The sequence below is a fragment of the Chaetodon auriga genome, chromosome 24 (assembly GCF_051107435.1).
Source record: "Chaetodon auriga isolate fChaAug3 chromosome 24, fChaAug3.hap1, whole genome shotgun sequence".
In the NCBI taxonomy this organism is placed as follows: domain Eukaryota; kingdom Metazoa; phylum Chordata; class Actinopteri; order Chaetodontiformes; family Chaetodontidae; genus Chaetodon; species Chaetodon auriga.
The window spans coordinates 12,765,865-12,791,810 of NC_135097.1; the positions used below are offsets into that span (position 1 = coordinate 12,765,865).

The following is a 25,946-nucleotide window of genomic DNA, read 5'->3' on the forward strand; positions in this document are numbered from 1 at the left end:
CTCTGATGTGGTCACAGCAAGTCAAGCTAAAACTGATGGCAAACTCAGCAGAGCCTTCCAAAGATGGAAAACATTCAGGGACGTAAAATATAAACGAACATGAAGCACAGGGGAGAATATCAGCAAAGGTGTTGCAGCAACAACGGTTTTGATGCTTCACTGTAAGCCATGATAACAGAAACCTAACACACATCAAGATCTAACAGACACCGAAAAGTTCAGACGTGCAGAAAAAGCTTTCATCAGCCGGCTGTGACATTCTATCAATCAGAGGTTGGCGGTCACAGACAGACATTTATTTACATGGAAGTGTCTCAAATCAGCACTTGAACATGAGCTGTTTTTAGCCCAGCTCCAGCCCCTCTCCACAGACACAACCCAGCCACGGCGCCAGCCAGCCTCCCCTCACCTCCACCCCTGAACCTCCTCTCCTGCCTGTCTGCTCCTCTCCCTCTCCTCCCCCTTTTCTCCCTGTTTTTAAACACAAGGCGGACCACCCCTCCCCCTCTCCTCTTCCCCTCTCTCTTCTTTCTGTCTCCCTTTTTCTTCTCCAGGCAGCACACTCAATCACCCTCACCCTCCTCCTCCTCCACCTCCCCCCTGCCATCTCAGCCTCCATTCCAATGAATGCACAATCTCCCCCCTTCAGCCGTGGGGGGACTGCCCCGGGGCTGAGGAGGGGTAAAGAGGAGAGCAGCACACATGCACACACAAATTCAATCACAAAAACACCCCCCACCCCCCCCATCTCTGTGTGTTTGTGTGTGCACATCTGCAGAGGAACACAGGAGCATGGTGGGTGACAGACGGGGGTGGGAGGTTTGGGTGGCGTCCTAATGGCTCTCAGTGCAGGAAATGGCTTGTTGCTACACAGACAGCTCCAGAATCAACTGTCATCACGGGCCACATCCCCATATTTTATCTGCATTGGCAAAACACACACGTTCACTCACAGCTGGGCCGGGTCACCCCCTCCCCCAACTAATGACTATGCAAAACTGTAGCCTACAAAGAAAAAAACAACAGCCATGATGGAAAGTAAGGGAATCTGTCTGACCACATTACAGATGCTACTATACTGTATGACTCTGTGTCTAACTAAAAACATAACCCCTTGGTTTTATGTTGTGTGTGTAGCATGTATCAAACATAATGTTTGTCATGGCACAGAAATAAAAATTAACAAACACACAATACATATTTTACACGATCAATTCGATTTTATTATAACTTATGTTCTCTAGTATGCCAGGTGTTGGTCCACTTACCATGAAACTACTCATTATAGAACACGATTTTCCTTTCTACAACATAATAAAAGTTCATTCTATTAAACTACTAAATCAGATCATCTATGATGTTATTTGTTCTTATTCCAAAACCTGCTTAACTGTGCAGCATGTTTTCTAAAATAACTTACTCCTCCATACAGAACTCAATCAAAAAGTACTCCATCGCAGCTCAATCAGTTCTGACATATCATAATGTAATTCATCATGCTGCATCACATTCTGCTGTAGACCTAATATACCATTCTCTGTATTCAGCATGGGAACCAGCAGCACAGTTTCAACAGATTAGTGCAGCATTAGTGCTGGCTGAGTCCTGTATACAGTATTTCCTAATCAGGGCAAGGCTATGTGAGGTAGCGAGTGAGCAGCTATGATGTATTCCAGCCCGCAGTTGGCGACCCTGGCTGAACCGCGCCTGGCACGCCACTACTGGATAATCACAGCTGGACAGGAAGTGGTGGAGGAAATAAAAAAAGAAAGACGAGAAAGGGGAAAGAGAAATGTCAGAGAGTAGAGGACGCTCTACTTCCGCTGGTAATGAACTAATGAAAAGAGAGAAAGGAGGAAATTCCCTGGGGGGGAGGGCAGGAAGGGTGGGGGCAGCAAATGGAATAGTAACAGTAATTTTTCCTTGTGTGTGTGTAAGTCTGTGTGTGCGCATGTGCGAGCCGGGTGCTCACGTGTGTGTGTGTGTGTGTGTGTGTGTGTGTGTGTGTGTGTGTGTGTGTGGTGGAGTACTGTAGGGATCAGTTTACAGTACTACGCGTGAGATGTCTTTCTAGTGAGGCTTTTATTCTAGGAATGTTTGTATTGCTTCACAGGGGGAGGAGGGGGTTCGCGGACTTAATTAGGACAGGGACGGACGCACACGCGCGCACACACACACACACATGCAGTCACATACTGACACCAATATTAGCTCCGGGCAGACGCCGGCACAAGTGTTGTGTTTCTCACACACTCGTGTAGGGAGGAGCACGCATGCACACGCACACAAACGCGCACATGTACACACACACACACGCACAGAATGCTGGCTCCTCTTAGCTCTTCATATATCAGTAACACACACACATTGACAAAACGGGTGCTGACCGCAGACCAGACTAGTGACAGGAACAAGCTGAAAGCCCCCAGACCACAACACACCGGACAGGACAACACACTTTGTAGTACTGTGTGTTTATGTGTGTGTGTGTGTGTGCGTGTGTTCAACTGTGCGTAAGAAGCTAATGGGAGCCGGCATCTGTGTCTGTGTGTGTGTGCAGAGGAGATAGGCATTCACTGATTAATGCTTAGGCAGCAAAGTCACAAGACCCCTGTTCAATACAGTCACCTGCCAATTTCACGATGGAGAGATAAAAGAGAGGAGAGGAGCGGGCGGAAAAAAGCAAAGGAGAGAAAAAAGGAGACGAGGAGGAGGAAGGAAGAGACAAACCTTTTGTGCAAAGTGGCATTTAAATCAGTGAAGAGCCAGGGGTGATGATGAAAAAGAGAGAAAAGACACGGGAGAAGGGGGCTGAAGGAGTGAAAAGGGATGAGAGAAAGGAGACAAGGAGACAGAGAAGCGAAAATTAACTACTTTTGTATTTTGTTTTCCACGCCGGTGAGCCAGCTGGCTGCAGAGCCATCAGGGGTATTTAAATCGCCCCGCTCTGACATGACCCCCTGGATTTTAAACTAACATGTTGGGACCTTCAAGACTCCCCCTGACGAGGTTTCCTTTTGTTTCCCGGCATAATGACAACTGCTTTAATTCCTGAATATTTGCTTTCATGTGCAGCTCTAGCAGACTCCATCTGATGACTAATCTGATCGGAGCTTTCACTCTCTCCACCTTCAGTGCACAATCAGCCGGGACAGGACAAATCTTTCACCGAGAAGGGGCTCTGCAGCCCGGTGCTCATCTATTTTGGGGCATCTTTCACATGCAAAAGTTTGGGAAGCCCCATGACACAAACATCCAAGCCCGTCCACAAAGACACACACACACACACACACACACACACACACACACACACACACACACAGACACACACACATATACACACACAGCCCCAGCTGGAGCACACAAGCTCCCTTTGTGCTGCATTCCTCACGCCTTTTAGCCTTAGCTTCAGCCTTTAGCTTAGCTCCTCTCCATCTGCACACATACACACACAGCAACTTTCTCCTGCTTTTGTCTGCAGAGCGGTAGCGGCGAAACAGCTGAGAGCTTGTGGATAGGAAGCTTGTCTTACCGTGGCCGGGCTCAGGGTGAGCTCAGAGGGAGACACAGGGTGGGCTCGGCGGAGTAAAATCCAAAAGAGGTTTGTTAGTGAAAGCGTCAGCCAGCTCAGCAGATTCCCACTACCTTTTCCCTTCCCTTGCCTCTCCTGCTGCCTGCCTTCCTGCTTGCCTGCCTGCCTGCCTGCCTGCGCTCCCAGCTTTGTGTGTGCCTTGTATTTTCCCTTTAAACTGCACAGGCTGCCTCCCCCCACCTCCTCAGCGCAGGCACACACACACACACGCGTACCGAGCCAGCACACAAAACACACACTGCTCCTGAATATGACACTGTTTTCAAAAGCATTCAGTGCTGCTGTTGTTGTTGTTGGTGTATATTTTTTCTCATTTTACAAACTGCAAGAAAAAAAAAGAAAAGAAAAAACAGACCAAAATAGAAATCCTTTGTCTTTCTTCTTCTCTCTCTTTAAAAAAAAGTGACTCGTTTTAGATCCTCTTCCTCTCCTCTGTCTGTGTCTCTCTTCCTCACCCTCTCTCTATCTCTCTATATTCTGTCTCGCTTTTTTTTCCCACTCAGTAGTCAAACAAAGAAAGGAAAGGAACAGAGCGAGCGCACACACGCGCACAAACACACACAGACATACACAACACACATTCGCTTGCTGCTTTCTCTCTGCCTCTCTCACATACACATGCACAGGCTCGGAGCCCAACCCCCCAGCCTGCCTCCCTCTGATTTTTTTTTTTTTTCACTCCCTGCCTTTCTCTAAACAGCACCTCCCCCCTTGCCACCCCCCCACCCCCACCCCTCCCTCAGCCTGATCTGGCCTCGTTCTCATTCGTCTACCACCCCTCCCTCTCTCCTCCCTCCCTCCCTCTCTCTCTCCATCCTTCCCCTCCCTACCTCTGTGTGTCAAACAGATGGGATTGGAGAGCAGAAGGAGCCTCTGTGCTCACTCTGTACCTTGATTTCTCTTCTTCATTAGTGTGATGTAAGCCTGACGGAGGTATGCTCTGACCTACAGATGATTAAAAAAAAAAAACAAATCGATACAGATGCAGATAACCTTCAGTCGGGGTCATAAAACTCTGCAGCGGGTGTTGCAGCACAGATGTGAATTTATTACACCAACATCTTTGCACCAACAGATGTGTGAAGCCAGTGATAAGGGTTTGGCATGAAAACTAGCTAACATGTGGTGCGATGAGAACAATGGCTTCCAGGTTCAGTATCCAGATCTGGTAGAACATGACCAGTGGAGGACTTGCTAACTCTCGCTAACTCGTGCATTTACTTCTGTCTACCAGCATGTGTTTAGTGTTTTGATTGGATTTACTACACCAAATTTCTGTTTCCTGTTAAATGAATTGGATTAGATAATTGCTTTACTGCCATTTCCTCTTCACAAACTGAGTTCTGTCTACTTTTCCTGTCAATTTTCCAACCTTGAAGGTTCAGCCGGGTTCATTACAATTTGGGTCTTATTTTCACAGTTTTACATCGATTACGATTACATTGTACTTTGCAGAGCAATTGCTCAGATGGATCATGGCACCCAAAATGTGTGTCACAATTCCTTTTTGCACAGGAAAACCATTCACATGTAAACAACCACTCCAAGTAAGGTAGGTCTAAGTGGAACCAGGAAGTTGGTCTGTTAACTGGACATTTACAACAGACCGTTTGGATAACATCGTTACCATCTGCCATCGTTTTCTCTTCTAACTACATTTACTGTCTGATACACTGTCTGGTTGTCTGTGAATAATCTTTTGATAACCCTTGGCCTGGTAGGCTGGGACAGTGGAGCTAGCTGTGCCCACTTGTTAGCATGTCATACACACACACACACACAAATGCATGCTTCATGTTTCCTTTTCTATTTCACTGAGAGATGTTTCCTATGGCTCACGTTCAGACACACACACACACACACACACACACACACACACACACACACACAGCGTGCCCTCTTGAGTGCCGGCCACGTGCAGGAAGATGGAATTCCTGAGCGGAGAGAAAAAGTACAGTCGGAAAGCCGGGAGAGGGAGAGGGGGAGAGAGACAGAGCGAGAGTGAGAGAGGGCGGGTGGGGGGTGACGGTATGGAAAATACAGCATGGAGCCGCTGCACTCTCTGACCAGGGCATAGGCTGGAGGAAATATAGGCACTATTACTGCACTCACTGACTCCTATAGACTACCCCCCCCTCCATAAAGAAGCCAGGGCATCAGGAGCCACAGCTCCAGACTGCATGACCAGAATGGAGAAGTAACAGAGAACAGTGAGACAAAAAAAACCCTGAAGGCAAAACTCAGGAGTTTCTATAAAATCAACAGCTTATTGTGGCAGCAGTGTGGGCCAGTTGTTGAAAGTGTCTGAGGTTAATTTCATTTCACCTCCTGCTGTATAGCGTGCGTTCGTGTTCTAAAGCTGCCTGTTTGAAATGAAAACCTTTCATCAGAGAGCAGCTGCGATGGAAATGTATTACAGCTGATAACCAGGTCTAATTATTTTTGAGCTCACAAGTCACGAGATCCCTGACCTCTGCACATAGTTTGCATTAATACAAAAGTATTAGAGATTCATTTTTTTGTCAGCCTGTTGGTGAAGCTACGTGTTTCCATGTGGTGTGCTCCAACTCACATATTCTTCACCTAATGCTCACTGCGTCTTTGTCCATTCACCAGTCTATACTGTTCAATCAACATCCTGAAGAACAGCACGTACACACACCGAGAAATAAACTATATCATCAAAACCTTTCATGCTCGACAGCAAGTTCACGTTTTATTCATCAGCATAGACAATCCTACACATTTAACCAAGGCTGAAATTCACAGTAGAGGCTGACAGAAGAGTCAAACTGCTGAAATCACACTGTGCATGCACATTTGCAGTGTGGTGCATCAAACAAATACTCAGTGGTTGAGGATATCACTGGAGTTTGGCCAGAATCCAGACAGGAAGTTAAACAATGAAGCAAGAGGCAGAGTTAACATTATATATTCGATGACACCATTAAAGTGTTGCAGACACAACACTGGTGAATGACAACAGAAGGGGCAGAAGCACTGCTCACTGCTTATAAAGTTGGAAAATCAGCTTGGTTAGACACGCAGAAAAAAACAAGTTTTCACACAAACACAGCATTTGTCCTCAGCATTTAACCCTGACTGACTCTTCTCTACCACCCCCACAGAGCGGCGAGCAGGCAGCGAGCTCTCAAACCACTGGGACCAGTTCCAGTCTGAAGCCAGCGCTTCAGTCAAGGACCATGTCCCTAACGAACACGAGGAGAAACAAACCTCACACAGAGAGATCAAGGCAAAGATTTACACCTGCAAAAGCGTTTCTTCAGTGAGCCCCCACTGGAAAACAGCTTAAACTCACAGCCTAATACTGCAGATGACTAAGTACTGCACACGGACCAACAGCACCGCCAGAGCATGTACACCAGTTAATAGTTTAAGTTTTTCCATGTTTCATTTCTATTGTACTGCCTGGGGCACTGGGTGTACTGTAATTAAGCAGTGCACTGTGAGAGCAGATGAACCAGTGTACACACAGAGCAGCAAAAAACGCACAAAGATCCCAAGCGCTTCGTAAAACAATGGCTTTAAATTTGTCCTTGTTAATGATTCAAACCCCTGTCAGGTCGAACATCTTACTGCATTTTATCACATTTAAACTGAGGTGTTTTCTCATTATCTGACAATTATTCCCCCATCCCCTCCAACAGGAGAAAATTGTCTGCTGACAGCAGCGGTATCAACCTGCACGCCAGCAGACAGAACATGCCTTCACCCTAAAAGTAACCCTGAGGCCAAGGCTGTAAATAACTTTGACAATTTACCTTGTTAAATGAGGGCAAAAGGCAAACAAAGGGGAGTAAAACAAGGTGAGTCGATGACAGAGAGCGAGGAGCGGAGGAGGAAACCACCCAGGAGGGTGGAGGAGGAGAGCGGGCCAGTCAATATGGTGGCACGTTACATAATTCTCTCGCTGTATTGATTTATCGCCTTGCTGATTTGGCCCCTAGCCAGTATGCAATAGCATTTGTAATATTTGAGCTGGAGCCCAGACGGAGAGCGAGGGAGAGAACGAGAGACTTAGATGGTGAGGGCAGATAGATGGTGACTGATAGAGAGGACAGTGAGAAAGAGTGAACAGGAGATACGAGCAGAGAAAGGCTGGGAATTTTGGGATGCGGCCAAAGTGACAGCAATAAAAAGAGCAAAGGGAGAGGAAGGAGCGACGGATAATGAAAAGAGACAGAAGGAAACAAAGCGTTTAAGAGAGCGTTTAATTGAGCGAGATGGAAATAGCTGAGATTTGGGGGAGAGGAAACAAGTGTCGGCAGGGATGAAGAGATAGCGACAGATCGGGGGAAGGCGGGAGAGAAAGAATGTGTGTCAGCGAGTGCACTGCAGGTTATCCTTGTTGCTGTAATCAGTGTTGTTATATAAGAGCCAGCAGCGCTGGGCAGAACAGCCCAGCACACTATATCTACAGGACAGACTGGTTTTACGGCACACACACTGTATGTCTTCAAACACCGGGAACACAAAGTGCCTGTGGCCACATATGCTGGATATAAACTTCAGCAGCGTGTGCTGGCTGCTCTCAAAGTACATCCACACTAGCTGGTTAAATGTGAAAAGACACTTTCTCTCAGTTTTGGCTCTCTCTCTCTCTCTGCACACCTTTTTGACACTGGAATCGGCTGGCGGGGGATGCATCTTCTTTAAAAAAAAAAAAAAAAAACACTTTCTGAATCCGACCGGCATGCACATTTCATGCAACGATTGTTCGGGAGGTCGAGCTCTCTTCTTTCATTCTTTACACAACTATTTCTGTCGTGTTTCAAATGTACAACTGAGTGCAACTCCAGCTTCAAAGGACGACAAACCAAAAGCATGTGCCGTTACCCCCATTTGAACAATCATTACGTCTCACCCATCTGTATGACAACAGCCTTTCCATCCCGCCTTCGACAGCGGCTCTTCAGACGTGGTCAGACGCCATGTCGTATGAACTAATTTTTTGGAGCAAAACCGGACCTTTGGTGATAGATGGGCAAAAGAGAGCTTTAGGAAAAGGATGACGTCAAGCTGAGACATGGTTGGGGCTAATGTTTATGGCCTGCAATTAAATCTCTGATGACAGAAACAGAAAAATATGTAAATGAGAACAATCATGTTGTGGGTTTGGGTATAGTCAAATACAGTATAGTCGACCGTGGAGAGCAGGAGGAGACAGAGCAGCAGATCAATTTACAGCCGTAATTACAAAGTAATCTGCTCTCGAAGTGTTCTGTTATTGTTCTCTCATTAACTCTCTTCGTGTGTATTTATTCTGCTTTAACTGCGCTCTCGACATCACTGGAAATTAGGTCGTGCCCTCAATGATTTTTCAAGATTTTGAATAAAGGCAGAATGAATGAACTAACCTGTCGGCTGTGATTAGGTAGGATGAAGATCTTTACAGAAAGAACCTGAAAACCCGCATTGATGCATGTGATTTTCAATTAGCCGGCTTAAGTGTGGCCATTCCTGTTCGTCATGACTCCCTTCACGCAGGGGAATCAGGGCCTCTGTTATCTCATAGATTATTTTTTGGGTACTTTTGCCTGTATTGGTTAGTTTGATAGCTAAGAGGCGGAGCGTGGGGAGAGTGAGGGTATGAGATGCAACAAAGGTCCTCCAGCTGGAATCGAACTGGCGACGTTATGTGGTGTGCACAGTAACAACTTAGCTACTAAGACGCTCCATCAGGGCCTCCCCTTCCTACTCCTCCTCCTCCTCCAGCCCTCCTTTCCCCTCTGGCACTTCCTCCTTGTTGTGACATCTCTCTTCCACTCCCTCTCTCCATCTCTGGGTGAACGACAGACGGGTGAGGCAAAGGAAGCGGAGATAAAGGCAGAAAACTAGATTAATGGGCTGAATGGAGCAGAGGGCGGGAGAGAAAGAGTGAGGAGATGGAGGAGAGAAAAGTGGAGTGAGAGAGGGAGACGGAGGCTGAGCTAGAACAGGCTTTCCTTGTCCTACTGTGAATAATTTACTTTACCCCCCCCCCCCCCCCCTTTTTAAAAGACATATTCAAGTTACATTCAACTGGGGGAGGAGGGTGATGGGTGTGATCTGATTAATTGCCAATTAATGTTTAACGAGGTACAGCTGTGTTCAATTAACACTGGTTTAGGCGCCATCTCTCCCGGCACCCCCCCACCCCCACCTCATTCTCCCCCTCCATCAAATATCTTACCTCTCCTTTCCCTTCTGCAGTTGATTCTTCACTATCGCAAGTCAGGTTGATCTGTTGAACCTAAGACGCTGATTGGAGGCAGCAGTAACTTCCTGAAGTCTGCTGGTTGCGTTCCATTTATGCTAAGCTAAAGGGAATCAGCTGTAGCCTTATATTAACCGGACAGATATGAGAGAAGTATTGATCTCCAAATGTAACTCTTGGCAAGAAAGTGTACACGTGTCTTTTTCCAAATGTCAAACTGTTGCTTCAGTAGGGATGATTTCTGGCATAACGGGTTCAGTTTTGAAAAGTTAAGGGATGGTTTGGAGGTTCTCAAATACCACCAGTTATCAGTCCAATACAGATTAGCTGCTGAAATACTTCTTCCAGCAGATGCCCAGTTTTGACATCCAGGAAGCCTATTTTCATTCACTTCAGACTGACTGTTGGAAAAAAAACTCATTTGCATTTCACTTTTTGCAGCATTTTGAAAGTTTGCACAAAATTCACTTGACAGCTGAATGTAAACATAGCTAGATTTCAGAGGGTGGTCTGGCCAGAAAAAAAAAAAACTTCAGCTAAACTTGTTTGACTGGGAGCACAGAGTTCATGCTGGCAGTACATTTGACCACCATGACTGGCAGAACGCTGACAACCTACAGACTCGGGGACCAGAGAAAATCTCTCCATGCACGCAAACACACCTGCAACCCTTGATGGGTCTGACTGTACACCTTTCATCATTAAAAACTTGGTTGAGCTTTTCCGAGCAAGGTGGGCTCATCGCATATCTTACAGAATGTTGGGCTTGATATAGTCCCGTGAAAACATCCAACTGCTGCTTCTGTCTCTTCTGTACTCCATCTCCACCCCTGCCATCCCGACATTTGTATCCTAAAGGCAGCATCCACAGCTGTGCATCCTGTGATCTATATTCATATGTTTCATCACATATTTCTTCTGTCCACCTGCTCTGTGTTATCTGCTGGCATAGACCAATCAGGCTGTGTGGTTTGGATTAAATGTGCGTGCTGTGTGCAGTCCACTGATGCTTTGTGACAATATGTCAGGGTGGTGAAGCTCTTAAATGGCGAGCTGCTACCTTTTCTGTGTCATTTGAAGTTGCCGGCCCAGTGCAGCTTTAAAAATGCAACACCACATGACACAAATTTCATCAGTTCCAAGCTCAAGCAGAACTGTGTGTTGTGATGTGCAGTGGATTCTGAACAGATTGCTGGTGAACCCGCTGACACCGAGACATTTGAATTCTCCACCATGCCTCCATTTGCCCTCCACCCCTCTGTGAGCAAAGACCCACAGGGCTCACAAGTTTGATGCCTTCTTTTTTTTCTCTCCCTCTCATCCTCCTCTTTCTTCATCGCGCCTTATCTCTTTCTTCCCACCGCTCGTCTGATACATCATGTGCCTGGAGCCTCTCCCTCCCTCCCTCTCTGTGTCTGTCTCCCCGTCCAGGAAAAAAACATCAACATCACTGGGTCTCAATGCAGATTTGTTGTATTGTGTGTGCGCAGTGCCTTGTAGAACCTGTTTGACCTGATGAGTCCGTGATCACGATACACAAAACACACACGTACGCACAGTGTGATCATATATGACAGAGGGGCAGGAAGAGGAGACAGAGAGCAACAAGGCATGCAAAGTACTGCATCTGTGTGTGTGTGTGTGTGTGTGTGTGTGTGTGTACTGTATGTACGTGTCTGTCTGTCTGTCTGTCCCTTTCTTCCTGCTTTGGCTTTCATCACAATCTGATACCTCCACCCATCTGTTCACAAAGCAGAGTGGGAGAGAAGAGAGGATAGGTGGGAGCGTGCAGAGTTGGCTAACACTCTTCATCCCTGCTCCTCCTCTTCCTCTTTATCTGCGCTCTTTCTTTGTCCTCCACCCCTCTGCCAGTCTCCATCTCTCTCTCCTCCTCCACCTCCTCTTCCTCCTCTCCTCTAATCCCTCCTCCTCCTCTCCCTCCCGCCTGTCTCTCGTCTTCTCCTCCTTTCATCTTCAGATACAGGCAGAATGGAGCTCAGCTTCCTCTCAAGACCCAGCAGGTGTGTGGTGTGGCTAATTGTATGCAAGTGTGTGTGTGCGTGTGTGTGTGTGAGTGTGAAAAATGTGCTTTAAAGTGCCACGCACAAGAGCTGTCTCTCTATGAAGTCACATTGTGCCTGTGTTTGTAGCTACTGTATGTGTGTGTGTTAGCTGTGTGTGCATGTGTGTTGGAGATATCTTGTTTCCTCAGGGGAGTCCAGGCCCATTTCCACTGTCTGCTGTAGCCAACCAAGCCAGCAGTGCATCGATAATCTATTAGGGTAGAAACACACACACACACACGCGCGCACACACACACAGGCTTGTTCCTCCTACCTGCCACTGCTGAGCACTCTCTGGGTGTGTACTGACTGTAACTGGGTGGGCCAGATATTGGCTGTACCTGAAAAGCAAGCACACCACAAACATGAGAGCTTACACACATACACACACAACATGTATCGGTGGCACTGGCAAACATATACTGTAGTAGTGCTAAAAAAAACAGGCACATCTATTGGAGCACTTCTGGGAAGGCTTTGCTCCCATTCGACCACAAAAGCATTAGTGAGGTCCAGCACTGATGTTCGGCCTGGCTCGCAGTCAGTGTTCCAGTTCACTGAAAAGTTATTGGATGGGATCAAAGTTGGGACTCTGTGTCGGCCAATCAATTTTCTCCACACCACACTCAGAAAACTGTTTCTTTCTGGACCTCACTGTGCAGACAACCGTTAATTGGGTAATCACAGAGAATAGCAAAACTAACTAAAAGGTGACATCCCGAGTATGGAGCGTATCACAGGACGCTGCTGTGTTTACTTCGATGGACTTCTCTGCCTCAAAAATCACTGTGAGCGAAACGGCTCAAGCGTCGTCATTCAGACGCACAGTGTGTAATTTCTGCTGCTCGGGTTCTCTCAATCAAAACAATGAAAACAAAACATTGTTGAGGAGCGTGGGATCATGGGAGTTGTTGTCTTCACTGTTAAACAACCAGATGAAAATCAGAGGTGACTGAGGCAGAAATGTTCAGGGACCAGGTCATGTTTTAAAGTTCCTTCCTTCCTCACCAACATATCAGAAATTAGGCGAGCCTGTTAAAAATACACGTCTGATGTAATTCTCCCTGTACGCATGAAAACCCTCACAGATACTGAGGCGAACAGAACCCAATGTACTGACCAACCACACAGAGCGGTAATGATAACAGCCACCAGACAAGACATACACCCACCATCATTACATCCTGAGACATCCAAAACACACACACACACACACACACACACACACACACACACACACTGGCACACATGCAAGCGTGGAGAAATTGTGACGGACATGCACAAATAACACACGGCCAGACAAAACACATAAACAAGATACCAGCATGATGTAAGAAGGCGCAATATTAGACATCACCGTAATTAAAGCTAAAGCCTGTTTATCGACCAGTTAAGTAGGACAGGAGGAGCTAAGCCCCAAAGATGCAGCGTGTTTACAATAACACAGATAGTGTAAGAGCATTTTAAACCCCGTGCTGCTGCCAGCCTATATTTATTGTAGTCACATCCAGAACAGCACCAGGTTTTTTGTGCTACATGCGTCGGGGTCGAGGAAAGTCCACAGAGATTGAGGGAATATCGCCGGAGCAGACGGATACAACAGACTCGCAGAAGCAATAAATAAATAAATGATACAGAAGGTTCGAATCCATGATTTTAACTAGAATATCTAGACTTAGTGCTTTTTTAGTCTTAGTTTGATTTGGGCTTTGATTCATTTGCTGATTATTTCCTCATTCTGTCTACTGTTGATCACTGTCAGATATGTGAAAAATGCCTCATCGCAATGTCCCATCAACTCATCAGCCAGCTGTAACTTGATACCAGTAAATAGACCATAATCCTCCATCATCTTGGACTGGCCCAGATGAGATGAGACTGGCTCTGATGGTCATAACATGATGTCTGATTGGCTGACAATTAGATGATCACTTCTTCCTGGTGAAACAGAACACCAGATTCCTAATACTGACTGATGCTGATGTAACTTCATTCTGACGAGTGAACACGACTATCGTGTTACTTAACTTCCAACTGTAAGAACAGTGAGAATAAACATCTTTAACACTTCTTAAATGTTGCTACTATTAGTGGGCACCAGAAATATGACTTATGGTTTAACTTATTACTTTAACAAGGTACACATCTAATTACATATTGACATCATTTGTCTTCCAAGTCAAACGTTGCTTTCTAAAAAATGGGCATTGTTACTAATTTTAACAACAACGGTTAACTGTTGCGCCTAAAACGTTATAGAGCCCCTTATAGATTAAATTATGCTCAAGTTTGACTGCTTCCTGAGTTTCCTGAGTCGTCCAAGTTTTAACTTCCATTTAAACGTCAGAGGAATTTGTCATGAGGAACATCCCTGCACCACATACTGTCAACATCTCACGCCAGCAGCCAGCACATCCTGTTTAGGCTGATGCTGTATTGTTTGGTTTAATTTTCATCACCTTATTTATGAACTGAAATTGGTCACGCTGTCACAAATTCAAACCCCAAAGCCTGAAACCCAAGCAATCATTTCAGGTAAACCCTTAAATATTCCATCATCTACCATTTTCCTCTTTGGATAATCCCTGGATTCCTGCCTTTTGGAATTCCTCCACAGATTATCCCTTCGCTTAAACCACTCCAGGGCCAAGGAGAGGGGGAGGAGGGGAAGGTGGAGGACAAAGATGGGGAGGGGGAGAAGAGGGGAGTCTTGTTATAAGAACTTGGATGTCTGTGAATCTTGCTGGGCTTGCAGTTCCCTGCGGACATGTTTTGTGCATGTCAAGGAATGCGCTCGCTCCATGCCTCTGTTGTAACCCCCCTACTCCCATCCCCAGTCTCCCTCCTTTCCTTCTCCTCCTTTCTTTGTCCTTCTTTGAGGAACAGAGGCATGTAGGTAGACACAGACAGCCGGGCTAACTCACAACAGCTCCGTGATCTGCCTGACAACAGCCTGAGGGTCCACACATGGGCACACATACAGACATAAACACATAGTCACAACAGAGAGGGGAAAAAAAAGAGACCAAAGATGGGCCCGGGGACTGAGCCTTGAGGCACTCCGACCTGGTGACACAGCAGCAGCAGCAGCGGCAGCAGCTTCCCTCCAGGCCCCCGGCCGGTAAACCCGACTAACCACTAGTTGGAGGCTGCTCCACTCCTGTTTGCTAACTGCCTTTGTTTGGCAGAAAACAATGACTAGCCCCCCGCTCTCTAATTTACAGGGGAGTTGGCTCATTCCTCTGGGTGGAATGTACAGTGGGAGCAGCTTGCATTTCATGACGGGGTGGAGAGATCCATGATGAGGAGGGTGATTATCCGGAGTGAGGCTGCATTGAGGGGAGGGCGCATGAGTTTAGCTGCTATATTTAGATGACATGTCATTTTAAACTCGCGGTCTGTTCCTGCGGTCAAGGAGTGAAACACGAGTATACGTGGACTTGTACTGTACTCACAAGTCTGTCAGACAAAGCGCAGTCTGCAAAGTGGCTCTTCAGCAAAACTTACGCCGACCGAACCTACTGCGCTTTGGCAACGCTGCCGCTTTACACAAAGCACGCAGAGAAATTCACCTTCAAACAATGAGTGATGTAAACAAAGGAGAAGTTAAACATTACAAAAACGGAATGTGTCAAACAAATAGTGAAATCTACAGTGAGAACAGCAAACAGAAATCCCCAATAAACAGCCGTCAGATCGTGAAAGGAAGCTATCGAGCCTTTCTGAAATGTACACAAAAGCATGTGCAAACAGCTGCACAATCACTCCGTCTCCACGCCACCTCACACGCGATCCCGCTGTCACCTCACTTAACCTGCGGTACGCAGCGATAGCTGACAGAACCGCGAGGAAGCTGTGCAACGAGAAGAAAAGCAATCCACCGTAAGCTTTTCTCACTGAGCCAGTGCAAAGCCTGAAATGAAAGGGAATAAAAGCGAGTGAGAAGAAAGAGGGGAAGATGGAGAACATATGGTGTGTGGGGACCTAGTTTCCTTCCCCTTCCCTCATCTCCTCTGTTTCCCCTCATCTCACACACCTGGGACCATTACTCCTCGTGGAATCAACACCCAACTAAAAGTCTACTTTCTTTAATTAGTTCTCTCGCTTCCTCCTCCCTCCCTCCCCCATCCATATGCTCTCATCTCTCTGTCACCTCTTCTCTCTGTGTCTTCTCCAATCGGCTCTGTCTCTTTCGTCGCCTGTCGTAATGATCTCCTAACTCGGATTTGCTTTCCTCTCTGACTTCACTCTGCACCTTTTTCCTCCTGAAGTCCTCATTTATAATTACTGTGTTGGACAATGTGTAGCTCTCACACTTGCCATATGTACTGCCTCAGTGTGTACACTGTACAGGTCTGTTTGTCTGGGTATGGAGGCTGTGTAGGAAACAGGATTGAGGAGGTGTGACTATTATATTCCCAATATTCCACACAATGCCCAGTGTGAATATTGACTGTATGAGAAGGAGAGTGAGCAACACACATGACAGACCACAGTGAGTGAGTGAAAGGAATAATTCAAATCTCCAGTGAAAATAGCTAAACACAAACACTAAAAACACTGCGTGTGTGATTTTAGCGGGTTAAATACTGAAATATCAGATCTTGACGGTGCAATGCTACCAAACATCACATTTCCAAAGCCTCTCCCTGCTCACACTGCAAGAGAACATCTCCTCCACAACACTACAACTCTGGCTCATTTGTGCTATTTCATTGTTTATTTCAGTAAATTCATTTCCCTGTGCGTAAGAATTGATGATTAAGTCATCAAAGTGATGTCTTGGTGGAACATGATGTGCATGCGATCTCTCTCTCTCTCTCTGATGTGTGTATAAAACCTTGTTTGTGCTGGAGCCTTTTCGAGCCCTGTGAAATGCTATCAGGTCCGGGTAGGATTGCCTGCGTGACTTTTGCATAAAAAAAATGACTCAAACATGACGTGGCTGCATAAAATCGCCAGCACATTTAAGGAGAGAAGCTCATGTCTGAAATTGGTTACCAGCTCGGCTGTCTGCTTCGCTTTGATGTCTGCAACCCTGACCTCAAAAGGGACAAGTCATTATGTGTGTGTGTGTGTGTGTGTGTGTGTGTCTGAGAGGGACACAGACAGGGCATGAAGGAATTTATTGCTTACTTAAATCAGAGCGACCTTAAACCTGTGAGCCCACATCAAAGTTGTCCACTTGCTACGTACTGCATGTGGTAACTTTCTCTTTAAATTAGAAAAAACACAGCCTTATGAAGACCATGTGTAAGTTCCCCAAAGAAAAATACAGCGGCGAAGAAAATGCCCGCTTAAAGCAGAGCTGTATAAAAACTCAGGTGCAGCTGAAAAACATAAACAACTTCAGCACTTCTTATAACTGTCAGGAGTAATTACAAGACACCTTGGGAAGAAAGCCATTGTAAAACTCTTCATTTTTATGTAATCCACATGACAGCAAAGCGCTACATACATGCCAAAACTGGATGTAGCGTTACTAAAAACGTAAATGTCACTGTTGGGATGGACGGAATTTAATTATGGGATATGAACAGGAGTAATAAATACACAAGAGACAAGAGCAACCTACAACTGTGTGATTTATGCGTCCTAATAAGTCTGCTGCTCACTCGGGTTCATGACAGCCATTATTATGAGTTATAGTGGTCTTAATGAGAGCGGTGGTAGAGTCTCAACTCGTGGCCCAGGTCCTGAAATAATGCAGACAAACACAAACAAACAAAACATGACCAGCCGATGACTGGACTTAGACTGGACTTACCATTAGACAAATTACAGGTACACAAGGAGATGCTCCAGGACAGGAGCAAGCGTGTGACTTTACACAGTGTGACAGGAAATGTACTGCAAAAAGCCTGCTCTGAACAGACACAAGCATTACATTTCAAAAAGATGTGTTTGTTTTTTGGGAAAGCTGCAGCCAGATGTGCCATGTCGTCAGCTCTGTCACTCAGTGTATCCTGGCACGTCACGTGACTGTATGAATACAGAGTGGATGCTGCGCCGTGAATGATGCTTTTTGTTGTACTAATTAGAGGACGGAATGCAGTGAAATTCAGTGGGTGGCGACGACCGAATGACGCAAAAGCACTAAATCACACCGAGAAGGAAAATCCCACAACTGTGTTCAATATGCTGGAGCGTGTGCTGCAGAATGGTTCTGAACGTGTGCACGTGTGTGAGAGAGAGAATGTGTGTGTCTCTAACTGCTTCCACTTATTTCTTCCAGCGTGCATTTGTACATTTCACCTCCCTCCACTTGCCCTGGTTGCTAGGACACCTGCTTTTCTTTGGGCACGTGCAGAGGCCTGACTGTCTGGTTTGACCTCTGACCCACAGAGCTCTAACCCTCATGACCTCAGCAGTGGTTTGGCACTTCATCTTACTGACCACTCCCACCATACTTCTGTGTGTAAGAGTGTGTGTGTGTGTGTGTGTGTGTGTGTGTGTGTGTGTGTGACAGAGAGAGAGAGACACACACACACACACACACTGTGTAGGAGAGAGTCTGTGTCAGCGTGACAGGCATGACAGTGGGTGTTGGGGATTCTTGCATGTATATGGATGCACACAGAGTGGGTTCACCTACTTCTCTCACTCATTAATCTAGAATTTATTAACATGCAAATGTTCTTATTTCAGAAGTTTAACTACTGGGCACGAACACAGACTGTATAGAGCATGGACTGTGACATCACCCACAAATTCACCAGCAAAACCATGTTCTGTGCCTGGCTGTACACATGTTGATTTCTCTGTAAAGTTGGGCATTTTAATATGGGAGTCTATGGAGAACCTCAAGTGGCCATTTGCAGAACTGTAGTTTTTGGCACTTCCACATTGCTTTCACTTTTCAGGTCGTTGCTTGGGCACGTTTTTGTTTCCTACCTCACTGAAAACTGTCAATGAAAAACAAAATATATACAATCTGTTCAGGTCTGTTTCTCTACAAGCGATGTGGAGAGTGCACAGTGTTAAACTGTCAGCTAAAATCTACACCAGCAGCTTTGGAAGCAGTCTGGAAACACAACCAAGGAGGGGAAGAAAGACAAAACAAGCTCCAAGCAAAGGGCCGACCAGGATAGTCCAGGGACTTGGGCGGTTGCCTAGTTTGCCACACACTCACACACACACACCTATCTCGAAATACATATGAATGCAGAAGCACAGAAAAGGCAGAATTCTGGGTCAGAGTATCACATGGAACCAACATTATTCCACTGTGCAAATATAGCCCTGCAAACAGAGTGGGCAATAGCATTGTGTGCATGTGTGCGTGTGTGTGTGTGTGTGTGTATGTGGTGTCATACTGTCTTGCTAGCAGCAGACACAGGCTCGCTGGGGAGGCGTCACGCCTTTATTTATTCATCAACCTTCTGGGAACTGGCAATGAGAGACAAGGTCAATACATTATTGCACACATGTGTGCACTCACACACACACACAGACACACACACTGCCTTTCAGTCCACCTATAGAACTTCCACATAGTAAATACTTTTCTAAGACACTTCTGCCAACATATACTGTAATGACTCGTGTTAAAATGGTATCACAGTACACACACCAGCCACACACACACGCACACTGTGTTCAGAGACTTGTTGGCTGACTGGGTCGTGAGTCTGAGCCCAGAAAGCACACAGACCCTATTAAACGCTGCCGGATCTGCAACACACACCCAATTAAATGCTCCAGATCAGCTGAGTCAGCACACCAAAACAGAAAAGACTGGAGGTTTAGATAATACAACGAGCCTTGTAACCAGGAGACACATGGGGGGCGGGCACACACACACACACACACACACACACACACAAAACTTCACTTATGATCACATATTATACGGTAACATACTGCACTCCGCAAGTACAGAAACGTGCTTATAGTTACAGAAACACCCAGGAACAAAGAAAACCTCCAAACACATGAAGGAACAGACACACATAGAAAATGCAAGAAGACAAAGGGAGAAACACACACACACACACCAGTTTGGGGAACACAAGCATGTGCATGTGCTACTTCGCATCTGGCTCTGCTTAAACCAAGACACAAAAGAAGTAGTATGTGTAGTGAATGTGGCATTGTGTGTGTGTGTGTGTGTGTGTGTGTGTGTGTGTGTGTGTCCGTCATTTGGTCAGTGCTTTGATAGCTGGCGAATGAGGAGGAGGGCTCACCATGAGTCCAGACAGGAGAGAGAGAGGGGCCAGCACTGTCAGATACACAAACACAAACCACATGCAGCTGTTCAGCTCCTCCCTGAGAGGCACATGACGCGCACACACACGCACACACACACACACACACACACACACACAAACACAAAAAGACAACCCGACGCCATAGCAACAGAGGCAAACTTAATTGTTACTTGGGCAGTGGACGAGGGTGTGAGACTTTTTCACCACCACGTGCATCTCAGTGGAAATCCTCAGGTTGTGTGTGTGTGTGTGTGTGTTTGGCTCGTAGTGACTTGTGAGTCATCTAGTGGGTTGCGGGTCTGACTGTGGGGTAAAAATAGCCCTGCGTGTCAAACATGGTTACAGAGTGATGATGAAACAACTGGCCGTACCAGCTGCTCTCATACACACACACACACAAACACACACACACACACACACACACACACACAGTTTTGGATGCATGCAGCTCCACAAAGTCATTGTCTGAACTCACTGCACAAACAGGCTGTGCCCTCTCTTGTCTCTGATGTGCGTGCGTGCGTGCGTGCGCGTGTGTGTAGGGGCGTCAGTATGTCTAATCTTACTTGCCCCCACTTTATCTGCGGGACACTCCTGTGTTAGTCTCACCAGATCACAGCGAGCGAGAGGAGGGGGGTGATGGGAGGAGGAAGACGCAGAGATGAAGGGAGGGCGGGTGACCTGAGCGTTTGATGTTAAAGTTTGGAGCCGACCAAAGGAAAACTTCAAACACTGCATAGAATTAAAAAGATTACCTCCCCTGTGCACACACACTTCTCTCTCTAGTAAAACGCATGCGTGCACGCACATATACACACACACACACACACACACACACACAGAAAGTGTTCCCCATCAGTGAGGGCTGAAAGAGAGACAACGTCAGAATCACGTAAGGTGACGCGCTACATTAGCCTGAACCGAATCCAAGTGAGGCCTTTAATGCAGGACCGTACAGATCAATTCACTTTAACTGCAACGTCATTTTACACAAGCACGCCGTGAAGCTGCAGGTCTACAGTGTTTATGTGCTAGGTGCTGATAAGCAGGCATATTGTAACATGTATCTTGCACAGTAGCAATGGAAGGAACTGCCCAGTGTCATGTTATAGACTGAGTTAAGCATGGCTGGTGCTCCCTATGCAACGTCTACAGGGAAACACACTTTGGAACATGTAACAAAAAGATGTGAGCTATGATTAGGACCCCAGGTCAGAAACTTGCCTCTGTTGTTAATGTGGTAAAACAACCTGGCTGGCAGCGCTAAATGAATACTATGAAAACAGGAGCTAAGTTGCACTGAAACCGTCCTTTGAAAAACGCTGTTGAAGCTTGTTTCAGGGTTAATTGGGAGTTGTGGTGTGAGGGTTAGAAGGGGTCAGTGGGGATGAGAGGTGAGGGTGACGAGTGGTGGGGTAAGGCCACACCAGTTCACGCTGAGGAATGCAGGCCAAGCAACGGTCGCGATGCTCTCATTTGTGTTTTGTGACCGTAGGAGTGTGTGTGATCGTATGCATCTTTATGAAGACGGGTGCCAAAGTATTACTCACACATCCACTCAGGTCACGATGTAGGACAGACTTCACTGAATGATTCCAAGTCTCCTGCATCTTCAGAGGAACTCATCATCTGTTTCCACTTTAAGTTTTGATGTTTTCATATCCACCTATTTGAGGAAAGTTGACTGAGCATGCATATATATTTCAAGCATCTGACAGCTATACTAGAGGAACTGGGGGTTGAATGCCTTGCTCAAGAACATATGGACGCAGTGTTTCAGTGAGCAGAGCCTCCACTGAATAAAAGCTAGAGTTGAACCACCAGAGTAACAGTAAATGTTGGGATACGGCTCACATGAAGTAGTTAATATGAAATGTCGTCCGATCAGGCCTGAAGGCCAAAATGTTAATAGCTGCTGAGAACTGCCACAGTCGAAGGCATCCCGATGCACAGCCTGCCATCAAATGCGGCTAACAGCACATATATTTGCACAGATTCTCCATAAAGACATTTTGCTCTTGGTGATGCAGACAAAAAGTGATGGAAAAGTGGAAAAAACTGAATCCTGCTTGCTTTCTTCTCTTGCAGCACCTTGATAACTGCAGCATGAAGTGGACATGCTTGTTGGACTGTCTGTTTCAGAAAGTTACGCTAGCCTGACGTAGCCTGAGCAGAGAAGGTCAATGAGAAACAGAGAGCAATGTGAGTCCAGAGAGCAGACTGAGCAGGCATTGCAATGGGAAAAAAAAAATCAAATGCTTGAGATTCTTGAAAAGTAGACAGGAAATAGGGTAGCATGCCGTGTGAGCTAACTGTGGGTATGTGCAATCCCTGTTGCACCCAGGCTTGTGTGTGTGTGTGTGCGTGTTGCTCTTTCATGTGAGGTGTGAAGTTTGTGGTTCAGAGTCATTTTGAGACCGGCAGAGTGACAGACAGAGTGGTAATTAGAAAGTTATGGAAGAGAGGAAAACGCAAAAAGACAGGATAATGAAAATAAAAAAAAAAGTCATCGAATGGAAGATGAAAAGAAGTTCAGCGCTGAAGAAAGAGGGAAAGTCAACGAGCGCAAATCAGAGAGAGGAAATAAATGAAAGTTGAAAATGAGTGCCGTGAGAGAGCAGCAGTCATCTCCCAATAAAGTAACAGAGTCAACCAGGGTTGTTAGCAGCAGCACTGTGGGTGGTTGTGGAGGATGGAGCACACATGCACGCACGCAAACACACACACAAACACACACCCTCAGTGAGTGATGCATGCTAGCCGGTCTGAGACTGGTGGCTAACACTAGCCTTTATTGGTTAGGCAGCTGGTTTGATGTGGAGCCCACACACAGCGACAGGATGACAGACACACTGTAACACACACACACACACACACACACACTTACTCACACACCACCAGCGAGAGGGAGGGGGTGTGGGAAAGGGATGTGTTGAGTCGGGCTATATGTGTGTTTATATGGGAAAAGTGCAATAGTACCTCTGTGTGCGGGGGCTTGAAGAGAGACTGAATGTGGGTGAATGTAAAGTGGGTTGGAAGTTCTGTGGGGGAGTGTGTGTACGTGTGTATGCGTGCGTGTGCCTGCGCGCAGCTGGATGGCTGATACCTGTGAACCTGTGTGTGTGCGCGTGTGTGAAATGATGTGTGAGAAACTCTGGACACTGACGGGAGATTAAGAGTGGTGCAGACAGAGTGAGACGGTAAAATAAACCAAGACCAAGAGACGAAAGACAAACATAACATGAATTCGTAGAGCAGAACTAAAGCAAAAGACAGAAAGCATACGGGCAAAAGAGATGGGACGGTGTGATCTGAAAGAAAAAGGGGGCACAATGACCCCTAATGTTTGAGAAGAAAAAGAGTGTAGAGAGAGGAGGGGAATGATGGAGAGATAAACAGAGAGCGTGGAGTGTCTGGCCGTGTCCCAGCTTTGTCTCTGGTCTCAGGGGAGGGAGGCTGGCAGAGGCAGGCAGGCTGGCTGCTCTGGCCCAGGGCCAGGCCACACACTGCGCCACGCTGCCCAGGAAAAGCCCCGGTCTGAGAGGGACAGGGGGTTGGGGGTTGGGTGGGGGGGACCCAAAGTCCGCTTGCCCCCAACAAGGCACTTCAACAGGCCCCCGGGGGGCCTATTGTGCCCCCAGCTCAACCACTTGACACATCTGGTCCCCTCAGCCTGGAGAGGACTCGTTCACCTTGGCACTGTGGTGCGGCTGTGGGCCTACAAACCTGTCTGCGGTCTAACCTGAGCTGGAGTGGCCTGCAGCTGATTATACAGACTCAGGAGTAAATACTGGGACTAAAATAAACTTGGCTTTTGGCTCGAAGGCACAATATCGCAACTGAGAGTTTTGAATTATGGGTGATTACTGGCTACTAAGTTAGGCAATGTTCAGAAAAGTCCAATTCAAAAATCTAAACAATACCCTGCGGAGGGTTCTTGTAAGCAAAGAGTTACGTTGACCTTCAGTGTTTCAGGCTCCACCTTTTCCTGTTGTATTGCTACTTTTCTTGGCGTGTTATCACCGTCACCCACTGTCGCTGGAACAGCTCAACACATGTCTTGCATCACCCGTGTGCTCATGTGCGGGTGATGCAACACATAAAAAAAAACAGGGACCCGCTCATCAAAACATTGCTTCATGGAGCCATCAGCGGTCACAATCTCCACAGTGCACACGGCTGCACGAAGCCCTTATCTTCACTAAGCTACAACCAGCAGATGTTTGATAAATTACTTTAATGATCAACTGACTACTTGACTAGTCGACTCAGCTCTACAGTGGATCGTTAAGCAGGCCAATCCCTTCAATAGTTGCAACAGCAGTTTGTCTGGAATAACCAGAACAATTAGGTAATCGCACGAGCAGACATGACAAACCTGCTGGACCTACAGGGAAAGGTCGACCACACGCACACACAAAGGAGCTCCCGTCACACATGTCAAGCAGACAGCTTCTCTGTTGAAGCTGCACCACATAAACAACATTTTGTCTTCACCATAAAGAAATTAAGATCTTCAAAATGAACAACATTAATGAATAAATGTTATTCTTGTGGAGCAAAACAGCTGTTGAACACTATGAGCGTTTGTCACTTCACGCAGTCAGTCGTGTGCACATCAAGTGTGTTTATGGCTTAAATAAACTGGTTTGTGATCAGATTTGTACTTAATGGATATTTAAGCTTCTAACTCAACCAATGAGATCTAACTAACGCAGCTCTGAACGCCTCCTGTGTCTAAGAACCAAAGCAGTGTGGTCAGCAGGTCAAAGCGAGTTTTCTCTACGTCACGTCTGACGTCAACAGAAAAGTAAAAGGCAGAAGTCGTTGAATCTGAATCGAAGCCAGGAAACACTGGTGCCGGGATCAGCTCACCAGCTGCAGCGCAGGCCGCGAAAAGATCAGAATTGAAAGTCATCTGAAGGCATGAAAGCGACTGCAGCATTCAGCCCACAGCTGCTCGCTGACGAACGCTGTTTCACCATCACTCGCTAAGGCTGATTAAAAGCCAGAGAAAGCTCCCGCACATCAGTCCGTCTCTCTCTACAGAGATTTCTCAGAGCTGCGCGATGCTTTCTGTTTGCTTTCCTCTCCGCTTTCGTTCCGTTCAACCTCTGTTTGTGTCTCCGTTTTGCCACTGTAACTCTCTCTTTCCTGTTTCTAATTAATCGAGTCGCTTTACTGGTATGACTGCTTACGTGGCACATTGCCAGAACTGTGTGACAAACCGTCCGAGAACTGCCAAACAGTCTCGTCCTTTCAAACCACGCTGAAGAGATTTATTGTTTGGTTTGAAAACATGGACTAGTACATAATCCTTTATGCTTTGCTCGTTTCTCCCCCTAATTATGAATCTCTCCATTTCCTTCCTCCAGCTCATCTGTGTTGAGTACATTTACTGTATTTACATTTGTGTGTGTGTGTGTGTGTGTGTTGCAGCGCCGAGCAGCAGCCTGAGGGCACAGAGCTGACTAAACTCCATTTTCCAGCTGCCTGGACAAGGCAATCATCCACAAACCTCAGAGCCTCCGTTTCCGGAGGATGGCAGAGGACAATCGCCATGGCGGCGTTGCATTGGGATGACATCACTGATAGAGCGAATTGAATACACTTTCCCAGTGTGGGTTTGTTCGATGTATACATACATTTTGGCACAGGAAGGAGACTGTGAGTGTGTGCTCACTCATATCCAGTGTCTACAAAAATGACCTCTGTGTTGAATGCACAATCACTAAAGCTCAAGTTACTACCAACCCTTCCTCTCTCTGTCTCTCTCTGTCCAGATATAAGGTTACCACTGGCTCCAGACAGTGAGGCTAATACTCCTCCTCCTCCTCCTCCTCCCTCACCTCCCTCTCACCTGA

The 25,946-nt window shown here is 46.5% G+C and overlaps 1 protein-coding gene across 1 annotated transcript in view; it reads right to left on the reverse strand.

Annotated features, from left to right (window-relative positions):
* The window catches only part of kdm6ba (lysine (K)-specific demethylase 6B, a), a 93,260-nt gene that overhangs the window by 47,317 nt on the left and 19,997 nt on the right, over positions 1 to 25,946 (reverse strand). The window contains exon 4 of the mRNA XM_076724796.1: positions 12,147 to 12,213. The gene's annotated coding sequence lies outside the window, so the exon portion shown is untranslated. The remainder of the gene's footprint in view (positions 1 to 12,146; positions 12,214 to 25,946) is intronic.